The sequence below is a fragment of the Muscardinus avellanarius genome, assembly GCF_963383645.1.
Source record: "Muscardinus avellanarius genome assembly, chromosome: Y".
NCBI classification, from domain to species: domain Eukaryota; kingdom Metazoa; phylum Chordata; class Mammalia; order Rodentia; family Gliridae; genus Muscardinus; species Muscardinus avellanarius.
In genome coordinates, this window is record NC_137809.1 from 6,221,840 (window position 1) to 6,230,480 (window position 8,641).

Genomic DNA, 8,641 nt, shown 5'->3' on the forward strand with positions numbered 1-8,641 from the left:
CATATTCTAAGCCATGCACAATGGCACACATCTGTAAATCCCAGTATTTGAGAGGAAGAACTAAAAGGATTGCAGGTACAAGGCCAGCCTCAGGAACTTAGCCAGACCCTCAGCAACTTTGTGAGACTTTGTTTCAAAACAGAATAAATTAAATAGAACTAGTGATGTAGCTCAAAGTTAGAATGCCCCTGAGTTCAGCTCCTAATAGCACACAAAGAAAGAAGAAAGAAGAAATAAATAAATAAATAAATAAATAAATAAATAAATAAATAAATAAATAAATAAATAAATAAAGAAGGAAAGAAAGAAAAAGAAAGAAGGAATACATCCTGGAGGATGTGAACCCTGGAGGAACAGAAGCTGAGAGATATCTTTTAGTGTCTATCTTCTTTCCTCTTGTGCCTCTTCTTGATGTCTCTGCCTGTCACAACATGTTCTAGCAGAAGAAAACAGAAGAGAGTTTCTGTGATATTAGCAGAGTAATCACGGAGACCCTCCTGGGAATGATAACCGAGGTGTCATCTGGCTCTCCTAGTGTTACAAGCACTTACATCACATTCAGTGCATTGGAGGAAGAAAGCTGTGTCAGAGAGACTTTACCTTCTCTATATAAAGTTATAAGTCACAGGAAAGCTGAGAGCAATGGCTCACATCCGCAATATCATTATATAGGAGGCTTACAGGTATGAGGACAGCCTCAGGAACCTAGTGAGACTGCTTCACAATCAATAATAATTAGGGTTGTTTGTGACACTCAGACTCAAAATTCCCCTAAATATCCAATCTTCACTATGAGACAGAAGTGTGTTTGTGTGTGTGTGTGTGTGTGTGTGTGTGTGTGTGTGTGTGTGTGTGTGTGTGTGAAAGAGAGAGAGGAGGAGGAGGAGAAGAGGAAGGAGGAGGAGAAGGAGGAGGAGGAGGAGGAGGAGGAGAAGAAGAAGGAGAAGAAGAAGAAGAAGGAGGAGGAGGAGGAGGAGGAAGAGGAGGAGGAGGAAGAGGAGGAGGAGGAGGAGGAGGAGGAGAAAGGAAGGAAAGATTAAAGGTAAAGTGACATGGATATGAAACAGATCCCATTTGCAGGGGCCACCTTGGGAAAGAGGAAGGAAAGGCTACATGGGCACTTAAGGAAAATAAAACATACATGGGGCAAGAAATGTTGTAGAGAAATCTGGGCCTTCCATGCTTTAAGTGTAGAATGAAGACTGGAGACTGTCTGAGGAAGGTCATCACAGTTAAGACACTTTATAAGTGAATCAAGGAAGCAGATACTGCAGACATTCTGTATTTTGCCACTTCTGAACTGACAGACAGTCCTGTAACACAGGATTCATCCAATGGGACAAGAGAGATGGGTGCAATTGCACATGCCTGCAATTCTAGTGCTTGGGAAGGAGAGGCAGGAGGATTGCAGGTGTGTGACCACTCTCAGTAACTTAGAAAGACCCTGTAAAAACATCCAAAGGGCTGGGAGTGCAGATGATAGATAAAATGGCACTTGATTTAATCCCCAGTAATATAAAAGTAAAAGAGCAAAGAATGGAATGGTTTATTTTTTATTTTTATGTTTTGGTGGTACTATGGATGGAACCCTTCTTCCTATAGACTACACTCCCAGACATATTTTTATATTTTATTTGGAAACAGGGTCTCTTAAGCCAGCGAGGCTGGCTTCAAACCTTCCTGATCCTCCTGTCTCCTCCTCCCAAGTGCAAGGATTACAAGCTTGTGCCACCATGCCTAGAAGAATGGTTTATTTTTAAAAGAAGAAAAAGTGAATAGATACCAATACCAATATTCTTTCTTCCAAAGCATTAGAAATTATATTTCCAGGTCATTTGAGGCCAAGGCAGGGAAAACAACCACCATTATGATTTTTTTAAAACATTTAATATATTTGCAACCTTATCATCTCTTCTCTCTCTCTCTTTCCTTTCTTCCCTTTCTTTCTCTTTGCTCTCTCCTCTTTTCTATAATTTTTATTTCTCCTCCTCTTCCTCCTCCTCCTCCTCCTTTTCTCTCTCTCTCTCTCTCTCTCTCTCTCTCTCTCTCTCTCTCTCTCTCTCTCTCTCTCTCTCTCTCTCTCCTCTCCTCTCCTCTCCTCTCCTCTCCTCTCCTACCCTACCCTCCTCCCCTACCCTCTCTTCTGTTCTCCTCTCCTCTCCTCTCCTCTCCTCTCCTCTCCTCTCCTCTCCTTTCCTGCCTCTTACCCCTCTCTCTTGTCTTTCTCTCCCTACACCCCTCTCTCTGTTTTGGGGGATATTCATACTGGAGATTAAACCCATGGTGATTTTACCCCTGTTTTGTACCCTACCCCTTTTTATCTTTAATATAAAATGTGGTCTTCCTGAATTAATTCATGCTGATCTTGAACTTATGACCCTCTTTTTTAAGCCTTCCAAGTACTGAAATTAAAGGTGTATGCCACAAATTTCTGGCTAAAACTGTTTTTTAATTGTTCAAACTATAAAAGTCACATATCAGTACTAGCTCATTTTTATTATTGAGGGCAAATATGAGTTTATGTAATAAAACTGTTAAAATTAATTTATAAATTTCATGAGAATATGTGAAGGGTTGATGATACTTAAAAATCTATTGATAATGCACTATCTGTGACCTGAGAACTTATAAGGCCAGATACTATAAGGCATCTGATTCATAACAATAACTGCAAACCTGAAGTCAATGGGTGTTTTCTGTGAAATATGGACAATTTTAATATTTGAAAATGAAAGAATTAGATATCCAAAGAAAGTATCCCCATTGCCCTAAACAAAACCCAACACTTTGGTCCCAGCATGATTTGTTAGAGCTGAATGTCTCTTCTGTAGCTGTCAAGACCTCACTAATGAGGCCCATCTTCCTCCTTCATCAGCTGAGACCCAAGGCTTCCACTGATTCTGCACTATGGATGCAGAAGCATCCCAGACAGATACCCAGAAAGATAAGGTGGGAGGATTCTGAGCACCAGAGATGAAACATCAGATTCATGGAAAGGATTTCCTGAAATCATTTCTTTTCAGGCCTGTGGTTTTAGTGTCTGGGAAATGATGGAAATGCCACAGGAAAGCTCAGATTCAGGGAGTGCTCTAAATTTTACCTGATTCTCTGTGGAGATCATTGCCTAGAGAGACAGTATTATCATTTAGGTGTATGTGTGGAAAGCCATTAAATAAATTAAAACTAAGCCTGGCATGGTGGCACACTGTAGGACTTCCAGTACTTAAGGCTGAGATATGAGGATTTCAGGTTCAAGGCCAGCCTCAGCAACTTAATTGTTCCAAATAAAAACTGATAAAAAAGATTGCAGATGTAGTTTGTAGAATGAATCATACAGTGCATGTATAATCGCTGGATTGAATCCTCAGTTCCACTAAATTTTAAAATGCTATTTATTTAAGCAGTGACCTGCAGAGTTATAAACAGCAGGGATGAAGATGTGAACAAATCATCCAGGAATCCTGCTTCCCTTCCAGTAGGAAGCTGCTGTTCTAGTGGTCTAGCTCATGAATCCAGGCAGTAAGTGTAGCACATGGAACTCTAAATGGTTACATTTAGACACTGACTTAATATTGTTATCCATGGATATGTTTCCACTGATGAATTTTCATTCTTATTATGATTGGTAGTGGTATTTGGGGATTGAACCTGAGGAATTAATAGTACCTCTGAAACATAACCCCAGCCCTTTTAATATCAATTTTTTTGGAAACACGATCTTGTTAGGTTGCTGAGAGTCTCACTAAATTGCTGTGATACTCCTGTATCAGCCTCCCAATTACTGATATTACAGCCATGGGACACCACACCAGTATCCTGAAGAATTATTTTAGCATACACAGCTATCAAAAACCCTCTCCTGCCTGTGAGATAAGGGCTCCTTCAAGAGTCAGCCCTCACCTAATTAGGACTCCAGGTACATCTCCTCATCCTTTCTCGAGAATTTTTAGCAAACTGACTGCTCCCTGTGGCTAGTGCACACCTCTCTCCTTATTTTCCTTATTTTAGGGTCTGAGCTCCACACTTGGCACTAGATGGCACGAGTTCCATTCCTAAGATTTCTCCAATGTTCTCCTGAGCCAGAGTCTCCAACTATCTGCTCACTGGCTTGGTTTCTGAAACTTTTAAGAAGCCTCGTAACACATGGTGTATAACAAGCCTGTTTTTAGTACATATCTGAGTGAAGTTTGTTAATATTTTAGCTGTGTAAATGAAGAGAAATACTATGACCCTCCCTCCAACACTGTGTCAGCACCATCATATACTCAGAGGATAAACCAGTTTTCCTCAGAAGCCAGGTAAGGGCTGAATTCATTCATGAACTTTTCCTACCAATACCTTTTTTTGGTCCTAGGAATTAAATCCAGGTCACTCTACCTCTGAGCTATATCCTTTTATTTGTGCTTCTGGGTCAGGAAAAATAGTTCAAGAAGCACATTTTCGGGGCTTGGCAGGAAGTGGTATAGGGCAATGTCTTTCATGTTTCAACAAGAACAGAATTCCATGACATTTAAATCATGGCAAGGGAGGCTGGGAAATGTAGTCTTATGCAAGGAGAACTTGAGAACCTTGAGCTGTACTCACCACCAGGGACATGTGTATAGATACAATGTATAATACATGGCTAGGCCACAGGATAAATGATGGCATCAGTGCATATCTCTGCAGGCCTGTACTTGAGTGTCCATAGACAGGTGACAGGATCTCACAGGGGAGGAGAAATTGTGTCATTTTCAGTGAGACATTTACCTGTCTCTTGATTTTACTTTACTTTCTGGTGGATGACAAACCCTTTTCTTTATGTCCCCTAGCATGTCTGTGTGGAGGGAGCAGATGTCACAGTGAGGTCAACAACACCAGGTCTATCATTACAATCCTCAGATCAAAATAGTACAAATCCACTGAGATTGAGGTTGAGAGAGTCTAGGCACCAATATGTGAAAATTGATGTCTAAACCATTTTCTGATAACAGAACTTGGTATATTTCCTGATTTAGTGAGGTCACTTGAGATTTCTCTCTACAACATTTGTAGCTTTCATTGTAAAAGTTTTGTGTTTGTTTCAAAACTATTACTGAGTACTTCATGTACTCTTAATGTCATTTTTCTATCTGCTTTGAGTATATTGACAGTTAAATTATGTATATTTGAGCCCAGTGTGTTGGCACAGGCATATAATCTCAGTACCTGGGAGGCTGAGGCAGAAGACGGATCACAGATTTGAGGCTAGCCTCACCAAATTAGTGAGACAAACTTCAAAATAAAAAGTAAAATAGGACTGGAAATGTAACTCAAAGCTACAATACACCTTGGTTTATTCCTCAGTACCAAAACAAAAAACAAAAACGTTTTATCAGAACTGGGCATGGTGTTGCATGCTTGTAATTCCAGAATTGGGGAGGCTAAGACAAGAGGATCAAGGTTCTAATACAGCCTCATCTAATTTGTGAGGCCCTTTGGAACCCAGTGAGATCCTGTTTCAAAATAAAGATTAAAATATAAGGTTGATGGTGTAGAATGCCCATGGTCCCTTCCCCAGTACCCAGAAAAAAATTGTATCTATTTCAGGTGTTAAAGTGATAGTTTTTGTTTTGTTTTGTTTTGTTTTGGGATGTCTACATTTTTCTCTTGGCTTTGGTCACAAAATATTTGTTCTGTTATCATACTTGTCAGCTATCAATTGGAGATTGTCTTTTTTTTCTGATTAACTATTTTTATTGGTGCATTGTATTCATACATCATAATGGGATAAAGAAAAACTTGTGTAGACAAACATGCACACATTGTCAAATTAGCCTCTACCCAGCCCCCAGCCCATTCCCTCCCCAGTCTTCCTTCCAATGCTTGGCTTAGTGTTTGACATCTATATGTTCATTTAAGTACATCATTTGCTTTAGATAGTTTCCTTCTTCCCCCTCCCATCTTCTCAGTTAGGTTGCCTTATTTGCTCCTCTATAGGTTCTACTTTTTCACATAGAGTTCCTCTTATGACCTGTTTCTCCTTAGCTTTCACATATTAGGGAAAGCATCCTATTTCTTATTTTTTGTGACTGCCTAATCTCACTTAGCATAATGACCTCCAGTTCCATCCACTTGCCTGTAATTGATGTAATTCTGTTTTATATGGCTGAGTAACACTTCATTGTGTACATATTTCACAGTTTTATAACCCATTAATCTTGACATTTGGCAAAAAGAGAAAATTAATGCCATACAACTGGCAGCGGTATCGATAAGGAAGCAGGCAGTCTGAGATCCCACTGTGAGGACTGAATAAGGCTCTTTAGTCTTAACTAAAGTCTTAACTAAGGCTCTTTAGTGGGATCATGGAGGAATGGACCTAGAACTCATCACTGGAAACCTGGATCTGGGGACCTCAGGTACCTCCAGACCTGGAGGTGCTCAGACTTTTAATAGACCACCTTATACCATGGGCAGGGCCTTGAAGAGCCCTTAGGGACTCCTGATTCAGGGCATTAATGTCAGAAATGACCTTGCTTGCCACACTTAGAACAAACTTGAGCCCAGGCTTCTGTGGAATTAGTGCTCCACCATAGTTTTTTATGATGTTTGTCCTTTTGTTTCACCCTTTCCAAGTATCCATTATTATAAGCTAAATTAGTAGCCTGCTGTAGTAATTTTAGATTAAACTTATTTGACTCTGACACTAGTTTTTGGAGTTTTCTGACATAGACTCCCCTTCTATCAGCTAAAGGACTGAGCAACCTGAATGCCAGCACCTATTGTTTAAGTTTAGTGGTATAACCACTAAGGTCACATTTTAAAATTTCTTTATGATCATGCAGTAAAAAACAGTTTATGTACATTTTGAACTCTAAACTCCCCCACACACACTTCTGTCAGCGGAAACATTCCTTTTAGCCCTCTTGGCTACTTTGCTCAGGCTATGTGGTCTTTGGGTTTTTCCTCCATTGCTGCCAAATTGGCCCAAATAAGTCTGGGTGGCTCCGGAGATAGTAGAAAAAAAAATCTTTTATTGTGCTTGCCCTCCCCTTGCATAACACCTCTAACTGCAAGATCCTGTGGTGGCCAGGCTTGAGTATAAAAAAAAAGGGGGGCTCATTTCAGATATTGCTCCTAAATGAGGATCTCATCTAAGTAAGAGAGAGGTATTGAATGGTGTGCAGAAGATTACCCTCCATCCTTACACCATATATGTGTGGGCTTAATGAGAGTGGCTTCACTACTGACCTACTTGCTGCCCACCAGGAGGGTCTCTACAGGCTTGGGCCTTTGCCACTCTTGCCTCAATCCATCCAAAAACGTATCCTGCTGGCTGTGTGGCATCTCTCTATCCAGATGAGTTTCTCTGCCTTTCCTATAGCTCAAAAATTATTTTAAATTTTAAATTTTGTACAAGAGCCTGGTGTGGTGGTGCATGCTTGTAATCACCATGCTTACAGGAGGATCGTGCAGGTTTGAAGCCAGCTGTGCTGGCTTAAGAGGACCTGTTTTCAAATTAAAAAGTATAAAATAGGTCTGGAAGTGTAGTCCAGAGGTAGAAGGGTTTCCAGGAATCCCAGTACAAAAAAAAAAAAATCTGTACAAGAGGTCATTAACAGCATATGCATATGGTGAGAGCCAGAGGCTAATCTGGTGACAATAGGACCCTGAGGATCCCAAGACACTGAAGAGTGGTCTGGATCTCAGAGGAGAGTTTAGACTAATCTAACAGTGATAGGACCCTGAGGATGCCAAGCCACTGGAGCCATACCTGGGATGCTCTGGCTTTACTGTGGCCAGCATTGAGTGAAAAATAGAGAGAGAGAGAGAGAGAGAGAGAGAGAGAGAGAGAGAGAGAGAGAGAGAGAGAGAGAGAGAGAGGATTCTCATTCTCTTAGTGGAAGTCCAGCTTCCACTTTGGATTGCTGAGATCCCCTCTTACAGAGAGATAAGGTGTGATTGGAGAATATGCAAAAGGTCACGCTCCTTACATGCACCCTGTGAAACTGAGTGCCAGCTGGGAGCATCCACCTAGGTAGGTGCCTGTGTGCATGGACATGGTGAGCGAAGCCTCACTGTCCAGCAGGAGGGTCTCTGAGGGCTTAAAGTTTTGCCACTCTTGCCATTCCCCTATCTCACCTCTCCCCCTTCCTGTCTGTCCTCTATCTGGATGAGATTTTCCATACCTAAGAAAATACTGCTCTTCTCAAAAATACTCATTAATTTGCCTCCTTGAAATGTACCACGACTTTGATGGGGATAAAAACCCAATGCTGAAAAGAGGTCTGATGGATCCCCCTGTGGGAACATTTTCTTTTTAGTTTCTACCCTGAGGGCTTTCAGATGCATACCAGAGCTGTGTCTGCCTACTGAATACAATCACTAGTGACAATGCCTACGGGGTGTGGCTGCTCACCCAGCAGGTATGCCTGACTTATTACCCTTTCTTAAGGCTGTTGTATAGCAAGAGATACTGGCTGATGTCATCTGATTTTTTTTCCTGAAGGTGGGCTATGGGCATTTTTCAGTTTTAACTATTTACAGAGCTTTTAAAAAAAAGTTTCCAATTTTAATGGAGGCAGAATGGGTGAGCACTCATTTGGACCTGACAAGAAATAGTGGGTTTGTTTGAAGCCTCAGTAAGAACCAAATACTGGCTCTGATCCCCTCATGTGTG